Source organism: Gymnodraco acuticeps, unplaced genomic scaffold (assembly GCF_902827175.1).
Source record: "Gymnodraco acuticeps unplaced genomic scaffold, fGymAcu1.1, whole genome shotgun sequence".
In the NCBI taxonomy this organism is placed as follows: domain Eukaryota; kingdom Metazoa; phylum Chordata; class Actinopteri; order Perciformes; family Bathydraconidae; genus Gymnodraco; species Gymnodraco acuticeps.
In genome coordinates this window covers 1,616,500-1,640,188 of record NW_022990055.1, presented here as the reverse complement: position 1 = coordinate 1,640,188, position 23,689 = coordinate 1,616,500, and the positions used below count along the sequence as shown (strand labels likewise).

General features: G+C 42.4%; 1 protein-coding gene across 1 annotated transcript in view; it reads left to right on the top strand.

Moving 5' to 3' along the window:
- Nucleotides 1–912: 912 nt before the first annotated feature.
- The window catches only part of LOC117545952 (inactive N-acetylated-alpha-linked acidic dipeptidase-like protein 2), a 1,067,198-nt gene continuing 1,044,421 nt past the window's right edge, over nucleotides 913–23,689 (top strand). Inside the window, exons 1-2 of the mRNA XM_034215999.1 lie at nucleotides 913–1,020; nucleotides 1,169–1,231. The gene's annotated coding sequence lies outside the window, so the exon portion shown is untranslated. The remainder of the gene's footprint in view (nucleotides 1,021–1,168; nucleotides 1,232–23,689) is intronic.

The following is a 23,689-nucleotide window of genomic DNA, read 5'->3' as shown; positions in this document are numbered from 1 at the left end:
GCAGCAGAAGAGGAACTGAGATCCTGTACTAAGGTATTAATAACGGAATGTAAAATTGTGGAATTACAAGCAAAACCAGTGTATTCATGAGTAAAAGTCCCAAATAAATGTCAACAAAATCTAAAAGATATGTTCAAATTAAAACCAAATCAGCTATTCAGAGGAGGATCAATCTTTGGTAGAACGATTTACTGACCAAAAAATGTTGGAAACCACTTGTTCCATTCCATAAACGTATCGTCTCCTTATATAAAAAAATAACCATCAACTGCAGGAGTAAAATCTCTGGATTGTATGGCATAACATGGAAATCCTCAATGTACCGAAACTAAAATACATGAGTTAAAGTACTTGGTTACTTTCTATCCTTGCAAATCCAGACAATGTTCCCAACCGTCCCCAGGCTCGAAACCAGATATTTACTGTAGAGGGGTATCAGTCTTTAGTGGAATAATTCAAAAGCCAATATTGTAAATAGCATTCCATTCCGTAAACTTGTCATATGTTTCTTTATTTAAAAGCTTCAAAAAGTAACAATCAACTACAGGAGTAAAAATCTCCCTCTGAATATTACAGCATTACATAGAAATACTCAACGTATCTTAACCAAAATACATACTTGAGTAAAAGTACTTTCCATCCTTGAACATCATTGGTTTACAGCCTCAGACAAAGCTCCTATTCATATTTTTTTGGGCAGGTATTGTGAATCATTATCCAACCGTCCCCAGGCTGCAAGTGCTCTAAAATCCTTCTGAAAAAAGGCATTTGTAGCATCAAAGGCACCTCTGAAAAAAACAAAACCCACAAAGAGGGTTTTATCAGGGCACCAAAGAGGGTTAGTGTAGTTTTTCACAGGGTTAACCGTTCCCAAATTGTCGGGGTAGTAGATTGGAAGTGAAGGGCGTGCTCCTGGGCGAGGGGAGAGGGGAGAGTGGATGAGAGAGCGGCCCTAATGCGGCATCTCATTACAACCTCTGTCAGGATCCCTCTATTCCACCATCAGCTCCCCTTAACTTGGTAAGAGCCCAACTGTCGTTTCGAGTGAGTGTGCCGCCAAGGAGGCATTTACAAATAAATGAAAAATGTCACATTTGATTTCACTCCTCTCGGACTGCGGCGCCTCAGCTTCGTCACAAACTGTCTTTGTTGTTGTGGTCTCTCGCAGGTCCCGCTCCCGGTCGCCGCGGATAGGTTCTGGCAGGTTCAGGCCCGGTGTATCTCTTCCTGGGTAAGCCGGCAGACAATGACCTTCCCTTAATGTTGTTGAAACCGATTCCGCCATCCTGTTCGGCTTGTCCTTGAATGGCATGTGAGCGGGCAGGAAGTTGGAGCTGGTTTGCGATGACGGGGAAATAAAGAGCTGGTAAAATGGCGTGGCATGTCGCTTAGTGAGAGTCAGCATGGTACCGTCTTTAACCCTTGGCTTTGCGGTTCGCCTGGGATGCCCTCGCTACTGCCGCCGCCACAAAGGCAGGGAATTAAAGACACACTGCACCTTTTTGATCTCCAGTATTTCCTGAGATCCTTCATTCTGTATTTTTGGAAAGATATTTCGCTTTGTACTTATATATTTTGGTACTAAAATCTTCGGATTTTTCGTTATATATGTTGTTGCGCTGAATGACGGCTTTTCCAGTCAAATATTGCAAGATATTGTTACTATGCGTGAGGATTTCTGTTATTGTCTGCATGTGATGGCAATATTATGGTTTCCAGCAAAAACCACTGGGAAAGCATTAATCAAATTAAAGCGTTAAGGTTTATTTTTGATCCATGAAATGCGAAAACGCTCCGCTATACTACAAAAAAATTCCAAACATTTTGTTAAAATAAATGCGGAAGACTTTGTCGTGCAATATTTAACGGATAAATGGTTTAGATTTTCGAATATATGTACAAAATGCACATTCTGTAGGACTTTCTGAATAACCCTATATTCTTTCATCCCAGACATACTGTACATGTTATAATCCATTGTTGTGATATGTGAAGCCATTTTAGGTTCTGCGTCACCTTATGTATCGGTTTGTACCTACCAAACAGTGTTTTAATCTCTTTAGGCATGTTTAATCTCGAATTTCCCTTCAGCTCCATGACATTACCAGTAATATAATTTAGAAGCATGCCAGCGAGATACAATTGCATTGTTTCCACTATACACACAATGCTATATATATATATCCCCTAATACCTGCTACAGCCTTCAGTCCCGAGCATCACAACACATCCACAACATACTGCTGCTCAAAGCACCAGCATCATATTGACATCAAACACTGGCACTTCTTTAAAGCTCTATTGTTGTATGTAAGGTGCTCTATATGTTGCTGTGTGAGGTTTGTAATGGCATGTTACGCGGATCCATTATCCCGCGAACCTTCTGAACCAGTCGAGTCCTTGTTTTGATGTTGAAAAAAAATCAGGCTTCTTTTTCATTAAGGATTACCTTCCATCAGCATTTTAATGCTTCAAAGACCTGCACACAACCACTTTGGATTTCATGTCACGTGACATAAACAAACCCTAAACAATCGTCTAAACACTTTAAAGTGCTTTTATAAATACTTTAACCTCCAACAATTATCACGCCTCTTTGAACAAATTATTGGGAGTGTGTTGGAGAGAAAACGCTTGTACTCACCCTTAACCGTCCCAGCATATCAACTGGTGCATGCTCCTCAAGGGCACTCTTTAAAGAACCATTTGTAGCTTGCAGCGTCCTTTTTTTTTTTAAAGAGTACAAATGCCCCATGTAGGGTTTTTGGAACGGGCTGTTAAGCCTCTTTAGTAACTGTGTGTGTGTGTGTGTGTGTGTGTGTGTGTGTGTGTGTGTGTGTGTGTGTGTGTGTGTGTGTGTGTGTGTGTGTGTGTGTGTGTGTGTGTGTGTGTGTGTGTGTGTGTGTGTGTGTGTGTGTGTGTGTGTGTGTGTGTGTGTGTGTTGTAGGGTTAGGAGGGGGAGAGTGTCTGCCTTTAAGAAGATCCTAAAGGCAGGACGCCCCTGCAGTTTAAAAGCTGTTAATGATGCATGTCGCTCACGGAGGAATCAGTGGACCAAAGCCAGCAGGTTTCTTAGATAAAGTGTGTGTGTGTGTGTGTGTGTGTGTGTGTGTGTGTGTGTGTGTGTGTGTGTGTGGACACCTGTAGTGCCGAGTGTAGCCGACCTTGCATTGAGGAGAAAATCCTTGTGTCGAGTAGAGGCAGCACCAGTGCCTGTCATCGCTTAAGAGATGTTGATGGGAAATTGCATTGGCTATTGAGGGATCTTGGAAATAAGCTAATGTGTAGCAAGCTAGGCTAGGTTTGTGATTTTCTTTGGCACTTTTTTCTTTGGCCTCAAAAGCATGACTGCAACACCTATAAATATAGGTGCTGTTTGACTTTGTTGTTCTAACAAACCAAAGATTAACTCCATGGACATTACAGCAAGACCCTGAGAGAAGTGTTTATTAATTGTAATTTTTATTTTGTATTCGTCTTACTTGACAGGGAAAGTGCACATTCATAGTCATTTCCGTAAATGTGCCACAGTAAGCCATGAGACTATTTTTTTGTATCTGTAGTCACTGGACATATGTTGTCAAATAACAAGTTAATAGAATCAGCAAACACATGCAACATAAAGGCTTACAATACTGGAAATGCTAACAAAAGCAATTGAAAAAACATACATATTGAATAGCAAGAAGAAAGCCATGGGAATGGCAGCAGTACATAAAGACAGAGGGCTGTGTAGTGCATTCCATTTGTCATTGTTAGCGTATGTTTCATTCACACTTGAGAATAGAGTTGTGAGGATATTTCAACATTTTAAAAATGTTGATACGAAGTCCCTAAATATCCTGGAATATAACGGAACCAGGGGGATTACCCTGACCGGAGAAAGTTTCCGTTGTGTTTTAAAAAAGCTGCACATGTGTTGTCTAGTTGGTGAAGATGATTTTTCATTTGCATTTGACTTTGTGCGTCAGCTTGTCCATGATTGAATATGAAATTACAGAGAAACTACCCACTATGACTGCAGTGAGTGAATGCAGAGCGCTACAATCACGCACACTGTTCACCGTCACAAAGAAAGATATTGTGAAATTATATGGCAGGGTATTGAGAGCTGCCCAGACAAGTCCAGCGTGATGAATAACTATCACAGCACTTAGGGGTTACATCTTGGCCTATGGTGAAGCCTGAAAAGTATTAATAACACAATGACTTTTAGCTTATTGATTTCCAGAAAGAAAACATCATGTTAAAATGCGTAATTGCACAAGCATGATCCTATAATGGAGCTCAGTGGGAGTGCAGTCATGTTAAACATGGTGGGTTAGAGTTCAGGGGGGAATAGCATATATGGAAGGAAGGAGGTCCAGAGTCTGGCCCCTTAATGCCACATCTTGGTGAAATCTACGTTGTGTTGTTTTTTCGTCTGATTCCATCAATGTCAGGCTCTTAGAATGTTCTTGTTGAAAATATCTAAATATCTTATACATATAATATAATATCAGTCCTTATGTTTTAGTAAACTAGCCATCACTTCTCCCTCCCATTGTAAATGTTTGACATTATGACATTAATAAGTATGAACTGATTAGTTAATGGTTGGTAATGCTTGACAAGCACATATTCAAATAGGAAGTTATACTCACAAGTTGCTTCAAGGGCTCTGTTGTGTTAACGAGCAGTTCAGGTCAGGTCACTCCTGTAGTCCAAGGGGCCAATTGGGGCAGTTTGATGATATCACTATCCGTCGCCAAACATCCCGATCTTCCTCCACTCTCATGCACTCTATTACTTTCTCCATCCACCTCTTTATGTCCGCCAGTGATTCTCCACTTGGCCTTCCTGCACCTTTTCTTCTCAGTGAGTGCAACAGATTTATTTGTATGGTAGGGAAATGTACTCCATATCTTATTTAGTTTAGTAAGCTGGACGATAGCAATGGCCAATCTTCTCCTCACTTCCAAGTCTGAGGTGCACTGCTTGTTTAAATAAGACCCAAGGTATACACAATTGTCTACTGTTTCCAGCACTTTGGCATCAACCTTCACTTAATGCTGTTCATCATCATTTGAGATGTCACCATAACTTAACTCTTCTCGCTGCTTATCACTAATACCAAGCAGTTTATAAGCTTCTTCTTCAAAACCAAACCCTACTTGGTTAAGGTATAAATTGAGAAACAATGTTTGTTGAGGTAGGCTTGAGATAAAAAAACAAAACAAGACAAAGTACATTGACCTTGAGTTCAGAATGATGTGCTAAACAGTTATTTCCAAAGAAGAAAGCAAAAACACTCAAGTGGTTATTCAAATAAAACACAAATTAAATTCTAATGATGGACTTGTGGATGGATTTTTCTCTGTTCTTTAAACATTTATTTTAAAAATGAACCCATGTTGTAATAGTTGTAATCCATACTGGAAACTGCTCTAATTTTCAAGCAAACATATCCATTTTCATCCATCCATCCATCTTCTCCCGCTTATCCGTGGTCGGGTCGCGGGGGTAGCAGTTCCAGCAGAGAGCCCCAAACTTTCTTTTCCCTGGCGACATCAACCAGCTCTGACTGGGGGATCCCAAGGCGCTCCCAGGCCAGCGAAGAGATATAATCCCTCCACCTGGTCCTAGGTCTACCCCTTGGTCTCTTCCCAGCTGGACGTGCCTGGAACACCTCCCTAGGGAGGCGCCCAGGTGGCATCCTAACTAGGTGCCCGAACCACCTCAACTGGCTCCTTTCGACGCGAAGGAGGAGCGGCTCAACTCCGAGTCCCTCCCGGATGACCGAACTTCTCACCTTATCCCTAAGGGAGACACCAGCCACCCTGCGGAGAAAACCCATCTTGACCGCTTGTATCCGCAATCTCGTTCTTTCGGTCATGACCCATCCTTCATGACCATAGGTGAGGGTAGGAACGAAAATGGCCCGGTAGACAGAGAGCGTTGCCTTCTGGCTCAGCTCCCTTTTCGTCACAACGGTGCGGTAAAGCGACTGCAGTACCGCTCCCGCTGCTCCGATTCTCCGGCCCATCTCACGCTCCATTGTTCCCTCACTCGAGAACAAGACCCCGAGATACTTGAACTCCTTCACTTGGGGTAAGGACTCATCCCCTACTTGGAGTGGACAGTCCATCGGTTTCCTGCTGAGAACCATGGCCTCAGATTTGGAGGTGCTGATCCTCATCCCAGCCTCTTCACACTCGGTTGCGAACCGATCCAGTGAGTGCTGAAGGTCGCAGACCGATGAAGCCATCAGAACCACATCATCTGCCAAAAGCAGTGGTGCAATCCTTAGTCCACCGAACTGCAGACCCCCCCCCCCCCCACGACTACACCTCGAAATCCGATCCATGTTCAAATTGATACTTAATATGTACTTAACATCCTGAACCCAATCTAAATATGCTAGCTTTGTTCTGATTCCGAGTGTTCTCATTGGTTGTTCTTGTTTTGGATGTTAACTTATCAAGTTTGATTGGCTAAATTCTACAAATTAAAAAGTTAGTATTTTGGTCTGGAATGCACAGAAGTGAAAAGCTATTTTTTTTTTTTTTGTCGACCAGGCTTGCTGTTAGAAATGAGGTCAATTTGTGATGTTATTTTAGATTTGGTTCTGACACCAATCTATTTAAAAATGTTATTTGTAAATGTTTTGTTAACTGCTACTTCTTTCAGAATGTGGATTTTACAAAATTCAGATAAAGAATTTAGAAAATAAAATCCTTACATATGTTGGCTCGTTGTCAAGTAATTAAAATTGATTTGAACAAACTGCCAACATAAGCAATACAATCATAAAATAAACAATGTATATAGGACTGATCAGAAGTCACACATCTGAACCATTACAATAAAAAAGTAAATGACACATTTAAGATAAACCTCTTTTATTCCCTTGTAAGGTTTTACATAGCATGTGAACTAACACTACTACTTTTAGACGGCCTTAGATAGTGAACTGCTACAATAAACACATCCCAGTCAAGAGATCACACCCTGCACATTGCCAAATCTAACTGTAAATGGCCTGAACATTTAAACAATACACGTTTATATCACATAACACATGGAACTGAAACTACAGCACGAGGAAGTTTTGGATCCACACTGTCCGTCACTGTCAGTATTGTCATCTTTAGCGATGATGAAGGCAGATTTTCCTAGAAGACACTGATGAATATCACCAAGCCCAGGACAACATGCTCAGTATCCTTAATGTTGACAAAGGCCTTGGTGTGTGTGTGAATGATGAATTATATTCACTCAAGGTGACTTCTGAGGAGTCATCCATGTATCTAGTCATTGTCTCCCATTACTTGCTCCACACACACACACACACACACACACACACACACACACACACACACACACACACACACACACACACACACACACCACAACACACACACCACACAGCACACACACACACACACACACACACACACACACACACACACACACACACACACACACACACACACACACACACACACACACACACACACACACACACACACACACACACACACACACACACACACACACACACACACACACACACACACACACACACACACACACACACACACACACACACACACACACACACACACACACACACAGTTAATTGCACAGATCAGGTAATCCCTCTTAACAGAGTAGGTACTGGAAATAACAAAAGGCGCTCACAAGGAGGAAAAAAACTAGGCATAACAAAAGAGAACTTGAGAAAAACTTAAGCCTACAAAATTAACAAAAGAAACAAAACCTGACATTAATGAAAGCGATCCTTTCTGAGCTGAGGCTTGGCACCACCATTCGGGGAAACAAACAAGACGAACTGACAGGACAGGCGAGAGACAGGACTATTTAAACACGAGGTGAGTGGGAACAGGTGGAAACAATCAGGGGCGGGGCAGACACTGATGATGGTCAGAAAAACACACAAGGGGAGGAAGAAACAGGGCCTGAAATTAAAGACAAGAGTTAAGTACAAAATAAAACAGGAAATGGAAAACGAGACATGACAATAAACACAGAGACTGACTAGAGAGGAAGAACCTAAATAAACAGACATGACCATACGTGAAAAAACATGAAAATGACAGACATAAAACATAAACATAACTAACACATTTGACGAGACACAACATACTTCAGTATGGAGGCAGTCGCAATTTCTACAGGCTCGCACTACCTGTTAGCATCTGTTAGCATCTAGCTCTCCTGCTTACAAACTTTTAGCCATCCCTGCTTATACAAGTAGTAGTTTTAGTTATCTGCGATCTGCGATCTGCGGAGGCCTACCTGTGAGTACGGCTGTACTGAGGTGTTTTTCCTCCGGAGACGTCGCGAAGAGACGGAGCGGCTCCACCTGTTGCTGCCTGCGATCTGCGATTTACGGAGGCCTGCTCGTCGCGAAGAGACGGAGCGGCTCCACCTGTTGCTGCCTGCGATCTGGGATCTGCGATCTACGGAGGCCTGCTCCCACCTGTTAAGTTCGGCTGTACTGGAGAGGTTTTTACCCCGGAGACGTCGCGGAGAGACGGAGCAGCTCTACCTGTTGCTGCCTGCGATCTGCGATCTACGGAGGCCTGCTCGTCACCAAGAGACGGAGCGGCTCCACCTGTTTGCTGCCTGCGATCTGCGATCTACGGAGGCCTGCTCCCACCTGCACGGCTGCACTGGAGAGGTTTTTACCCCGGAGTCGTCGCGGAGAGACGGAGTGGATCCACGCTTCGGGCTTGGCCTGCTTCCACCGGGCGTGTGCTGCTGTACGGAGGAGGATTTTACCACGGCTGGGGCCTGCTTCCCACCTGTCCTGGTTCTGCTGTAGCAGAGGCCTGCTTTCACCCCGGGGATACCACGCTGCTGCTTTCGCCTGTCCTTTGCTGCTGTGCTGATTTTGCTCCAGGAACATCGCGGTTCCCTGGTCTGGGGAAATGGCCCATATCGGGATTCTGCTGTGCCTGTTAACTGTTTTGGACTATGAGAAGATCTCTAATCATTCTGAGAAGACTACTGGATTCAGGTCTGTTCTGCCACCCGCAGTGGGCATCCCCTGCAAAGGTTCGGATGTGTTACACAAACAATTACCGGTTGCCTTGTCACAGTCAATCTGCTCGACAAAATATGTTTGTCTTTTTTGTTTTCCTGCGATGATGGTTCTTCAGGACTGCTTCTTAAGCTCTAATCACACTCTCACAGACTTTTCCGGTGATTCTAAAGTAGATGACAATGTATGTGTGTCGCTTAAGAGGAAAAGATGCCTGTTTTTTTTGTTGTTATTACTGTCAGGAAATGTACAACCTAACCCTGGTCCGCCCAGTAGTAGTAGTCAGATCGCTACTCCTGCTGATTTTAAAGCTAGGTCTGGGTTGGGTTTCATCTACTTGAATGTGCGCAGTCTGTTAGGTAAACTAGATTTTGTCCGTATCTGGGCGAGCTCGACTGACGCTGACGTCATTGTCTTATCAGAGACGTGGCTAAATAAATCTATTTTGGCCTCTGACATTGCCTTAAATGGTTTTAATGTGTATCGTACCGACCGGCCTAATAAAGGTGGCGGCGTTGCCATTTATGTTAAGAATAAGTTCAGTGTAACCGCTGTAGTTTCCAAATCTATCAGTAAGCGATTTGAATTTTTAGCCTTAAATATAGAAGTGGCAAAGGGTCAACAGGTCATGGTCGTGGGCTGTTACAGACCCCCCTCAGCTGTCAAAGACTCCTTGTCTTCACTAGCAAATATTTTATCGCAACTAGACTACAAGGAAATAGTGCTACTTGGAGATTTTAACTGGGACTGGTTAACTGCAGTGTCAGAGGATTTTAAAAACCTTTGTATCTCTTTAAATGTTACTCAGATTGTTGACAGTCCTACTCGCCCTAATATTAAGTCCCCAAATAAATCCTCCCTAATTGATCTAATTTTAACTAATGTTCCCCATAAATATTCATCTGTGGGAGTATTTGCGAATGATCTGAGTGACCACTGTGTTGTAGCCACAATTAGGGACACTAAGGTCCAAAAGGTTAAACCTCGTATTATCATCAAGAGAGACATCAAACATTTTGTGGAGCAGGGTTTTGTGCATGATCTGTTTGGGTTTGATTGGGGAAAAATCGATCTGTGTGCTGATGTAGAAACTGCATGGTCTTATTTTTATCTTGGTTTTATGGAAATTATAGATAGACATGCACCCCTGCGTAAATTTAGAGTGAAGGGACGAGACAATCCTTGGTTTTCTGCTGAGCTGTCTAGTCTCCTTCATGAGAGAAACAAGGCCTGGGCAAAGGCTAGGAATTCAGGCTCAGAGGTAGAATGGCTGCATTTTAGGCAGCTAAGAAATAGCTTCACTTCACATGTCAAAAGTGCTAAATCTAAGTATTATCTGTCAGTTACCACAAAGAACCTGAACAACCCTAGACAATTCTGGAAAGCCATAAAATCGATATCCACCGGTGATATCCGTAATGAGCTACCTCCGTGCCTTACCACAGTATCTGGCACTATATCGGATAGGACCACCATACTAAATTGTTTTAATGAGCATTTTGTGTCCTGCGGTTCTCGGTTTCATTCTGTTTCTAATTCTGCTTCTGTGAACACCACAGTCGGTGACTCAGAACAATGTGGTCTGGAAAACCCCTTCAGTTTTACTCCTTTTACTGTTGATGTTGTTCGTGAAGTCTTAACCAAGCTAGATCCTAAAAAGCCGGCTGGTCCGGACAACGTAGAACCTTTCTTTTTAAAGATAGCTGCAGATTGTATTGCTCCACCTCTTACTACTCTTTTTAACCTCTCCCTCAGCACGAACAAAATCCCAAAAGTATGGAAGTCAGCTTATGTCCTGCCACTACTAAAAGGAGGGGAGGCCACCTTATTAAACAATTATAGACCCATCTCTAAATTGTCAGTTCTGGCCAAGGTTCTTGAACGCCTAGTGAGTGAACAGGTAAAGGTGTTTTTATGTAACAATGACATCCTGTCTAAACATCAGTCAGGCTTCAGAAAGCAACATAGCACCATCACTGCCACAATGAAAGTGGTAAATGATATTACGAGTATTTTAGATAATAAGCAGAGTTGTGCAGCTCTATTTGTTGACCTATCCAAAGCTTTTGATACCGTCGATCATCGCATTTTAAAGCAGAGGCTGGTCAGTATAGGCATGTCCAGCCATGCAGTAGGGTGGTTTGTAAACTACCTCTCTGAAAGATCCCAATGTGTTCAGTTTGATGGGATTTCTTCTGAGTGGTTAAACATCACTAATGGTGTACCACAAGGTTCAGTTTTAGGTCCGCTATTATTCTCTATCTATATTAATAGTTTAGGTGAAAATGTCGAAGGAGCAACCTTACATTTTTATGCGGACGATACCGTTATGTACTGTGCAGGTCCCTCGATTAACGAGGCTGTTGTTAAATTACAGGCTGTTTTTAACATTATTCAGGCTCAGCTCTCTGAGCTTAAGCTTCTTTTAAATGTGGATAAAACCAAGGTAATGCTCTTTTCTAAAGCTAAAGCTAAAAATACACCAGAGACTGCTTTGGATATTGTAACTACGCAAGAAATACAACTTGAAGTGGTTACCTGTTACAAATACTTGGGTATCTGGCTTGATGACTGTCTCACTTTTAAACTTCATGTCAATAACCTGCTTAAAAAGCTGAGGGTTAGGCTAGGTTTCTTTTACAGAAATAAGTCCTGTTTCTCGCTTGAGGCCAGGAAAAGGCTAGTCACTGTGACCTTTTTACCTGTGCTGGATTATGGTGATTTGTTATATATGAATGCACCTGCCAATTACCTGAGCAAGTTAGATGCTGCGTATCACAGTGCACTGAGATTTTTGACAAATTGTAAAGCACTTACGCATCACTGTACCCTGTATACCAAGGCGGTTATGCCATCACTTACTGTACGGAGGCTCAGTCACTGGTACTTTTTCATTTACAAAGCCATGTTGGATAAACTACCATCTTATATCTGCTCCCTGATCTCTCTGCGAATTGAAAGTACTTATTGCCTGAGATCGCATGCTGTGGTTTTATTAAATGTGCCAAGTGCTAGGACTGTCTTAGGGAAGAAAGCTTTTAGATGTGCAGCTCCACTAACTTGGAACAGTCTGCAAAAAGAATGGAAAATTACCAAGCTAGTACCACTACATGTTTTTAAAGCTCGGTTGGATGCTACAAAATCAGATGCTGTTGGTACCTGTACTTGTGGTTAAATATGTAAATTGTAATCCCTGTACATTTTGCTGTATGATGTCCTTTTGTTGTTCTGTTGTTTATGTCTTCTTGTGGAACCTACTGCTGCAGGTCTCCCTTGAAAAAGACATAATTGATCTCAATGGGATTTTACCTGGATAAATAAAGGTTTTGAATTGAATTGACTTCGAGCTATATTGTGGACAGAATACATATAGGGTTACAATGGAAATGTTTTTACATTTTATTGTGTAAAACTTATGCATTTTTCTATACTGAACAGTAATCTGTTGCATTGAAAATGACTGTTTCTTAAGCTGATTGCAATTATTTTAAGTAATATAGCTTTGTACTCTGCAATGTTACTTAAATAAGCCCTATTATGCTTTTGGGGGGTGTCCCTTTCCTGTAGTGTGTTGTAAAGGTTTTTAGTGCATGTAAATGTATGCCTGTGTTCCTTCCTGAGAGAGTTTCTCTCACAAAAACTCCATGCCTGAAACGCCTCCATTGGACTCCTTTTCTTATTTCTGTAACATTGTGACATCACCATGTAACATTTATGCTTCTATTGGCTAGCGCTGAAACGCAGTGGGACAGGCTTAGAGGTGGGACATCTCTAAGCAGTTGACCAATCACAACAGAGCCGGCCAGCTAACCAATCAGAGCAGACTGGGCTATGGTTTCAGACAGAGGGTGAAAACAGGTGCTGCAACACAGGCAGCATGAGAAACATAAAGACCTTTTTGAACATTAAAGGTCCCATGTCCTGCTTTTCCGGTTATTACCCGTCCCCTTGTGTGTTATGAAGGTTTTTATGCATGTAAACGGTCTGCAAAGTCACAAACCCTCAAAGTACAGCCTGTAGCGAGTACTCTAACACAGAAAATACCTGTCTATGCTGCCCCAGAACGCCTCGTTGGAGATTTCTCTTTTTCCATTGTTTTCTTCTTGGGTATAGTGATGTATTTGGGTATAGTGATGTTACGTCCGCGGAGCCGTTACATTAAGTCGACTTCCTGCACACTCAATCTTTTCTCAGCTGCAGTTCTGCCGATTTCTCCGCCTGAGAAGGCGGGACGCGGCGAGGCTGTGAGTCTGTGTGTGAGCACACACACAAATTCCCAGCCAGGCTGCGGGTGTGTGTGCTCGGGCTGGTTTCGGGCTGGTTTCGGGCTGGGTTTCGCTGTCTCGCAGACGGCCACTGGGCTCACAGGGAGGGGGCAGGAGCTCCAACAAGCCATTTAGGAGAGAGAGTGAATACACATACTATACAGATATGCTGTATGAGAAACCAATGTGAGTTTGGAACATTGAACAATGTAAATCTATTTTAGTAGAACTCAACAATGGAACTATGATCAGTAGAAATGGCCATGACATGGGACCTTTAAGGATGCCATACACTTCCAGAGCTGATGATTTTTCCATTCAATGACTGTGTTGTTTTTTCTAACATGTTTTTAAGAGATAACAGTAACTGACAGAATAAGTGAAATAATTGAATGCTGTTTTTTAATTGAGAAATTGACTATAGTACACTGACATAGTACACTGAATTTTGACCGTGTAGCGCTGCCTCAAATAGGACATGGCTGCTGTTGGCCACTGTTAGCTAGCTAGCCAGCCAGCAACGTTATCAGTCGCCTCAGCAAATAACTACACGGCGCTCAATCAACCCAATTCAATTAACAGTGACTCCTTTTAAACACTAGTGATGTGGAATGTTTACCAAATAGTGAAAAGAAACAACATGTATACATTTTATTTGTATTAAGCTGTTATCACCGAGGATGCTGGTTGTAAAACTGGCAATATTTAGCCAAGATAGTGATGGTACAGTTTAAGAAGTGTCTACATTGACCATCAGGGTACTCACAGTGCACTTTTCCATACTTGGCATTTAAAAAAAAAAGCAGAAGTAAGTACAGTGGTACGCAAATTAAGATACAGCAGAGTAATCTTCATACTTTTAACCGAGATACATTGGTGTCATTTCTCAGGAGGTGGATCTGTACTTACACTAAATCCCTACCCACTCACTTTGCCGGTTCTGAATGCTTGTGGTAATCGGTGAGCGTTTGCATGTGTTTTTCTGATTCATTTGTACATAGTAAAAATGCTATATAAGTGCAGTCCATTATTATAGTTGCTCCCACCAGTGTTTTTGTATTCAAGCAATCCACATGCTGCACTTTACACGACCAAAAATAACCTAAAATATCAGCCGTAAATAAATCTACAATGTGGCTATGGCTCGGGCCTAAGACAGAACACTTTGAATTGTCCTTCTTTCATGTCAGAAATGTACATTTCATTTGAAAAGAAGGGTGTGCATGAAATCACAGCTCTTACAGACTTCTATTTGTGCAAGGGATTTGATTTTATGCCACATATGCTTTATAATAATAACAATAATATGAACATAATATAATACCATACTTCCTATCCTAGGAAATAATGTGAACTCTGCATTTCCAAGGTGTCTTTCTTCCTTTTAATGAATAATAAACGACAAAACAAACAGGTCCCGGGGGAGTGCAGCAGAACAGGGATTCTTTGATGTTTGGAGGAAGTCCTATCTTCTGCACTTAACTGGGGCACATTCCACGTTTACTTTGCTGAGTAAAACCTAGAACAACCTCAAACCCGCAACATGGATTTTATATAAAAGATCTGTTTACGGTTTTATTCCTTCGCATAGTCACCTGACTTTTTTCCACCACAGTAAAGGTTATATTTGTACATGCTTTTTTTAATAACCCAAATGCAATGGCTACATTTTCTGAGAACATTTGATCAGTTTGGTATGCGTACCAGCTCTACCTGGATCCGTCAGTAGTCATTTATCATAGTCCGTACTGTAGTAATAAAGTACTTTCTTGCATTAGTAGTTGTTGATCAAAATTGACCCACAATCTGAAAGTGATTTAAAATGTAATCATTGGTTTTCTTAGGTTGAGCAGAAGTTGATGCTATTATTTCACCATGCATTGTTAGAGAGCACCATCGGATAGGTGAGCTCAAATCACAGATACCTCGCCCTGACCAGTCTGCTTTGGAACTTATGATAATTTCTCCAAAGCATCTATGAGGAGTCCATCATTAGAAAGGCACAACAAAATATGACTGATCCCACTAACATTCTCCACCCAGAGTTCCAGATTTTACTTTCTAGTAGGAGATTCAGGGTTCCCAAGAGCAGGTTGAAGTGCTACAAACACTCATTCCTGCCTATATCCATTAAGCTTCTCAACACTCACATGTAATATAATCTGAATTGAAATGTTGGCAATAAAGGTTGTGCACTAGGTTGTCAGCAGCTGTGTGCACAAGTCATGTGTTATTTGAATGTATTTTATTGTGTATTATGTATATGATGTTCATCTTTTGTGGAACTGCACAATAGAGTACGACAGTATTTCAAGCTCAGTGAATTTATGTTAATTTCATGCTTCTTAGGAGTCATGGCGGAATTCTCTATTTCAATTCCACCCACTATATGTTTGACTATATGAGAAAGAACCATATCTTTAAACACATTTGATTATCTTTTAGTGATGCGCAACCTTGAAAGTGCCATACCCATTGAAGCCTTGGAAAGTGCTACAGCCATCAATGTAGTCTATGCAAACACAAAGGTGATATATAGCTCCGAACCCCTAATGTGTCTGAAAAAGTAAGATGGATGGATATTTAAATTACACATAGAGCTTCTGTGGACTTGTATAACTGTAGTGCAAGTATTGTAGTTATTATAGTCATTTCAGAACATTGGTTATTTTTGGTCTGTAACATATTCAACAAAAACTACTTCCCTGAAGAATCCTTTATTTTGCCTGAATTGTGTTGCAGTCATCTCCGGGTTGCCCAGGCAAAGCAATTTCCCTCACCAGAATTACTGAGAATTGTCAAGAAACCATTCTTTGTCCCCATGTATGACAAGCTACAACCTATCGACGCAGTAATCTCCCTCACAAAAGGTTAGCTTTGCATTATAATTGCCGCTGACATTTCCCACTTAAATTGAACACGGGCGAGTCATGCTGGTGGAATCAGCCGTGTGCAGACTGAGTCCCTTTCTTTCAGTCCTCTGTTTCCTTTGACTTGTTTGGTTCTGTCAGTCCAAAAAAGAAAAATGCAAAATATTGAACTCCAATCAAATATTGATTCAATATTTTCAAATATTGGTTGATTAATTTCAACAGCTATATGATATCATCGTGCTACAGTTTTTTGACTGCTTGTTAAGATTTGTCCACCCTTCGCATAATCAGAGAAATGTGTGCTATGTAGGGCTGCAAAATTATAATTGTATTTTGTTCATTTGATTAAAATCACAATATGCAGTGCATAGTGCAATATGTTTTACAGTGCAAAGTATGTACAAATATCATCCTACAATAGTTTTTTTTTTTTTGTAATGGCACTTCATATCAAAAAGGTTGCCGACCCCTGGCCTACTTGATAAGTTGCTCGTAAAACACAGGAGGTATGGAAACTAAGAACACCAGATGTGGTAAATTGTACAGCTAATATAACACAACACATTAGTTGTATTTCCTTTAACTGGTGGATTATGGATATATAGTTGCTGATCGAAAGCTGGAACACAAACCACCAAATACAAACACATAATTCAGATCCAGTCGTCATGACTCCACTCCGGAGGGATTCCCCGATAATTTATTACAGTTTCTCATCAAGGGGGTGTCTCCTGTCCCCGGTACAAACACACTGCCTGAGGAAGGCTATGTGTATTTTTTTTGTCATTAACCTTTTTCGGACCACTTATTTATTTATTTTGGTGACGATCCGACCTCCATGCTGCTACTCTGGTTCAAACTGCATCCACCAAACAACATGATTTATCTCGACCTCCCCAAAATAACCAAAATCTGACACAGTGTGAGATGTCTTTTTTAGCTGTTCTATCGTCATTTCCTGCAATGTTCTTCATTCAGTCAAAATGAATGAATGAATGGGCGTTTCTTTGACTATTTATAGGCAAATATGGGCGTTACGTGAAGCCCTCAAAAGCTGCACCGCATTACGAGTTGATTGTGATTTATAAAGGGAAACCGGCGTAGGATGTGTAGGATGGCAAGTCCTGTGCCAGTACGCAGTATGTTATGAATCGGAAAGTGTTGGTGCGTATTTATTTGCTTTGTAAGCAACCTTCCCACGCCAATCCTACGCAAGGCTTTATAAATGAGGCTCCTGGTGTTTAGTCTTTTGGCCTGTGGGATGAAACTGTCCCTGAGTCTGGTGGTTTTAGTCCGGATGCTGCGGTACCACCTGCCAGACGGCAGCAGACAGAACAGTATGTGGCTGGGGTGATGGGGGTCTTTTATAATCCTGAGGGATTTCTTTAGAGTTAACCTGGTATTTGTACTCCACTACATTGATTTTAGTTACTTTAAAGATTTGGATTAATTATGTGAAATATAAACAACCCTTAACCAGTTAAACCCCACGGCTCCGCGGGCGGGGGCAAAACCATAAACTATATATAAATGGACGTAGTGTCCGTGACGTCACCCATAGGATTCTGCAGAGTTGAAGAGAAGCCTAAAGTAGGCGGTGTCGGTCACTAACGGCTCGACAGTGACGTCAGAGTTTAACTCCCGCCTGCACCAACCTGATCCAAATAAGGGCAAAGAGGCGGAGCCGAGGCAGGACCTCCAGCCACCAAGCTGGATGTTCCAGAGCTGAGGCTACCAAGCTAAGCTAACATGCTCAGCAGTGCTGTTCTGTGATGCTAGCCGGCTAACCTACGTCTGTTGCTCCCTGTCTGCACATTTTACGTTGCTTAAGGTAAGTGAACATGAAACTATTCAGCAAAACTTTCAATAATAATCTAAGGTATTGAGTTGTGGGATATTACTTGCATACATATCTTAAAATGCCTTCAGATTTCTAAAATATATAATATAATATAATATATAATTCAACAGTGGATCCAGCAAAGATTCAAATATTTGCATGATTTTAGTTATTGATTTGTTGCTGTTACTTAAATTATACTTTTAATAAATTCAAGTCAAGCTTAGTTACATGTGATGGTAGCTAGTGAGTGCTCTTACCTGTGTGCCTCCTCCACAACCAGACTTTATTAAAACTCTTAAGTACCAGTTATATCTACTTTACTTTAAACAATTAAAAAGACAAAATGTATTGAAATAACAATCTTCATTTTAGGTGCCTTTTCTTCTTTTAAATTAAACTTTCAGACGTGAGATATTGAAATACAGTAATAGTATTGTTTATTTAAAAAAACTGAGCCACTCCTTAAAGTTAACTTTGTAGTGCCGAGAGATATGGAGTCAGAGGCGGTGCAAGGAAGGTGCAAGAATAGTGATTTATTCACAAGCTGCAAAGGACATGTTGTCGGGTCGCAGCCCGGGTCGACAAGAGAGAGCCAAGAGGGTACACACTATTTATAGGTAACCCATAACATGTCCGTGTGGGAACAATAACCGCAACTGTAGTTCCAAGTTTGAATTATGTCCCAGTGGTTAAATAGGTGGTCACCACACAAGCCCCCCCCAGAATTCAAACATGGCAAAAAAAAAAATATCCCCACGTCCGTGGAGGAAGCACCACAAGGGCCGAGGAGGGTGGGGCCGCAGGGGAGGACCGGGCCATGGAACGGGCCACGAAAGGGGGCCGCAGGAGAGGGCAGGGGCCCTAATGAGGGCGAGGGCACCCACACCGGGGGCGGGCCGTCGTAAGGGGGCCGCAGTAGGTGTCGCGGAGAACCCAGCAGGAAAGAGCGCAACCCGGCCGCAGGCAGACGCACAACGGCGGCGGGCACGAAGTCCTCGGCAGGCGTCGAGGTATCCCCAGAAGAGAGGAGCAGTCCCCCCGGGAGGAAGGAGCGCAACCCGGCCGCAGGCAGACGTGCAACGGCGGCGGGCACGAAGTCCTCGGCAGGTGTCGAGGTATCCCCGGGAAGCAGGAGAGCAACCCGGCCGCAGGCAGACGTGCCGCGGCGGCGGGCATGAAGTCCTCAGCAGGCGCTGAGGCATCCCCGGGAAGCAGGAGAGGCCAGACAGGGTCCAGGAGTGCGCCACCCAGGCGCCGATGAACGTGAGTGGCGTCTGGATATCCCCGGAAGGAAGGAGAGGCCAGACAGGCTCCGGAGCGCGCCACCCACAGGCCGATGGCAGCATGGGCGACGTCCAAAACCGTCGAGGCGAGACGGGGTCCAGGAGTGCACCACCCAGGCGTCGATGAAAACGTGAGTGGCGTCTGGAACCGCCGTGGAGGTGGTGAAAAAGGTGAGAGTGTCCACATGAGGTCAACCGGCTGGTCGAACCTCCTCTCCGGCACCAGAAAAAAAAAAACTCAAAAGGGCTGATAGCCGTTAGCACTAGCCGTCGTTAGCCCCACGTGGTTAGCCGCTAGCTGCCAGCCATGGGTAGCTGCCAGCCATGGGTAGCTGCCAGCCGTCGTTAGCCCCACGTGGTTAGCAGCCGGGACGTGCAGCCGCACGCCCCGAAGAACAAACCCATGAGGTAGCAATGGGGTTGCTGGTCGACCCAGCAGGTCGTGCATCGTCCCCCCGTTGGATAGAAAGCCGATGCGGGAACGGCGAGCAACGTCTCCAGCCTTCTGCGGAGCGCGCACCGAGCCTCAATCCGCGTGCCGGTGGCAGTCACGGACGTCTCCAATCAAACCCCGGCATTTCGAGAAAGGAACTCGAGTTCCTTTTGCCGTGTTCGGCTCCGTCCCGGAAACTTCTCAAGACGTATCAGGGTCACCAGTGTAGTGCCGAGAGATATGGAGTCAGAGGCGGTGCAAGGAAGGTGCAAGAATAGTGATTTATTCACAAGCTGCAAAGGACATGTTGTCGGGTCGCAGCCCGGGTCGACAAGAGAGAGCCAAGAGGGTACACACTATTTATAGGTAACCCATAACATGTCCGTGTTGGAACAATAACCACAACTGTAGTTCCAAGTTTGAATTATGTCCCAGTGGTTAAATAGGTGGTCACCACAACTTCATATTTCTTATTGTCTAAAGCATTTATTACACACATTTTCCCCTCTCATATTCACAGTGTGGATCAATTGAGACAGCGTGGTGTCCAGAGAGCTGCAGAGACTTTTGGAGAAACCTCAGCGTGACAGGTGTCCTGTCTGTGGGTTTGAATCAAGCGGCAAACTGTAGGGTAGAGCCGGGACGCCAATACGGAAGTGCCACACACTGCAGTTCATATATTGGCCGATAGGCGATGGCTGCAGAAAGGAGCAATTTCCATAGACCCTCCATGTTAAAATGCCCAATTTTACAGCAGAAAAAAACATGTTTCTACCCCTGGCTCCATACATTTTATTATCGATATAGTTAGATTCCACCTTCATGATTATGAATCTGTGAGTTAATTGTTTTCTAACGCGACCCTTTTATTTATATTAGGTCTTAAAGTGTGTGCATAAATTAGGGCGTGGTCACATTGAGTGACGGCTCTGTGAAGTGACTGCTGCTGCTAGCTTCTTGTCTCTCTGCTACCTGCTCGGTGAAGTTAGCTACAGGGACTCTGCCTGGTCAGTTCATCCAGGAAACACAACTTGAAGCCGGCCGTGGCTGTTTGTTCTTCATGCTTATATATCGGACTATTGTGACTCGCTCTGCGGTTAAAACAGACGGTGCATGAATGCGGTAAGTGAAATTCGAGTGCTTTATTTATGTGTTAATGATTTTAATCAGCTACGTAATGAATGGTAACGCTTGGGTTAGCATGTAAGCTAGTGGTAGCTACATCGGTGCTAACGATGCTAATCGTAGCCTCCAAGTTAAAATCATAGACTGTATAAAGGTTAAAACGAAATAGACAAGTGTTAAGCGTTAAGTGGGATAATACTGTTGAACAAACGGCTTCTGTTTGAGGTTGATAAAATAAGGTTACATCCTTTTAACTTAGAGATATTTTATTATGTAGGTAGAACTGTATGCATCGCTATGGTTAATTTAAATTGGCTACGCTCAAGTATGTAGACAAGCTAATGTCGAAGTAGTGTATGTGAAATCAACCTCACAATAAGATGTGTGTATATTACAATTATTAATGTCATATTTCAAGATGATTACTTAGATATTATTTACAGTGGCGAGCTGTGACTTGTATACCTAGGCCCTCTGACCCCCCCGTCCCTCGAAAAAAAAGAAGAGATATTACGTCTCAACGTAGACTTCAGCGGAATATCAAAACAGTGGTCCGGGGTGCAAAACGCATCAATGACAGCGACCCTCTACCACACAAAACAACATCATTTATATAAACACCTACAGCCAAGTAGCAATTACAAATGAATTAAGTCGGCACGGCGGCCGGCATTGAAAATGACTTAGGCCTAGCTTTGATGATCAAATCACTGAAACACAAAGTCCATCCTCCTGTCCTTTTGGATGAAGCACTTGCGGGTCATTCAGCTGATCCTTTGCCACTCCAGTTTATCATTATAACTACTCGGTTAATAATTTCGCAACGATTTCATCACTATCACTGAAGTGAGCCATCATGAACGAACTTATGCTAATCATAAATCTATCGATCATAAATCTATCGTTTAGATTTATGATTCAAAAATAATAAAAGTAGGATAGACATGTGGATATTATCCGGCTGAACACAACGTGCATTTATCTAACAGGTTCGTTTTCCACAGACCTTATTTCGAGTTATTTTCCAAAATCCTATGGAGAAATCCTGTTGCTTTCTGTCGAGGGAATCCGAGCGAAGCTTACTTCCGGGTTTTAGGACGCGTCAATCAATCAATGTTTATTTATATAGCCCAATATCACAAATGTTACATTTGTCTCAGTGGACTTTACAGTTTGTACAAAATATCAGTATGACAATACGACACCCTCTGTCCTTAGACCCTCACATCGTACAAGGAAAAACTTCCGAAGAAAACCCACAGTTTAAAGGGAAAAATGGGAGAAACCTCAGGGAGAGCAACAGAGGAGGGATCCCTCTCCCAGGACGGACAGACGTGCAATAGATGCCGTGTGTAAATTGAAAAGATAATACATTTGCAACATAGGTGCGTCACTGCACCACTTGCATAGACCATTATACATCCTACATACTTATTATACATCCATGCATAGACCTCACAGTGGGCGGATCCTGTCATAAAGTCCGCGAAAATAAAGCCCGCCCATTTAGAGGGAAGATATGATTGGTCAATTGTACTGTCATTTGACATTACTCTCTCGTTGAGTTACTATAGCGGGCCCTCTGTGAATGTAGAGAGGGACCAACCGGGACCAACAAGCTCTCCGGTCTTCACAGTAACTCGCAGAGACGGCATTTAACCCTTCACATTCCAACAGAAACTGAACAGGCAGATTCGAAGGATTTATTTCTTAGAATATCTTAGGCCCTCACAGAGGGCCCTGACGGCTCGCCACTGATTATTTACAATATGGTTGGTTGAGCTGGAGTTCATTATTGAGCTTACACGTTAACGTCACAGTCATCTGAAGAACGAACCCAAACCTTGTTGTTTTTATTAATTGCATTACCAAATGGGTATCAAATAAACAGTAAGCATTGGTAACACAACTTCCAAAGTTACAGTAAAATAAAAAGGACCCTGACTCGGACAATACACAACCCAACATGTTCAACAGAAGAGAATCAGTTATATTGTTTGTAAACATGGTACTTTACATATATATATCTGTTTGTTTAAGGTGTCCAGGTGATGCAGACAGGCTGGACCAGAGAGTGGGAGACAGAACTGGACTCCTCACAGCAGTGAACTTCAGCTCAGGTACAAAGACTCTTTTTTTCATACTGTACAAAGAATCAAGAAAGATATTGGTTTAAATGAATGAAGTATGGACTTGAATACACTGATATACATTCCATTAAACAATACTAAATACTAGATCACCTACACATCAGTTAAGTTGAGGGTTTTTTCCATACAAAAAGTTACATTTAGATGTTAACAAGCAATATGACTTTGTCAGCTTTCTAATTTAATGTATTGAAGGCAAAGATATTTAACACATAGTGAGAACTGCTACTATTTATCTCTCAATATTGTTTGTAAAAAACATGGTAAAAGTGATTCTTTCAGTGAGACAACAGAGCAAGCTTCTACAGTTCCACTACGTTTTGATAACAGTTAAATATTATTTTGATAATAACATTTATTTCAATGTTGATGAACTTCATACTGTTCATTCATAATCTGATTGTCTTTGTAGCTCACTGTTGAAATAAAAAAAAAACATTACAATTACAAAATAATTATATCTACAGCCCCTAAACACACAAACACACCGCTTTCATAAATAACACACTTGTTCTGCAATCATATGTTTTATGTTTCCTGTAATTTTTGTTAGGAAAGGACATGTCTGAAAGACACGACATTTTCTCCTTCTCTGAGGGTCAAGAAGAACATCCAAGAGGAACATTAAAAGCTGATGTTATGAGATTTTAAGACCAGTTTTCATTTAA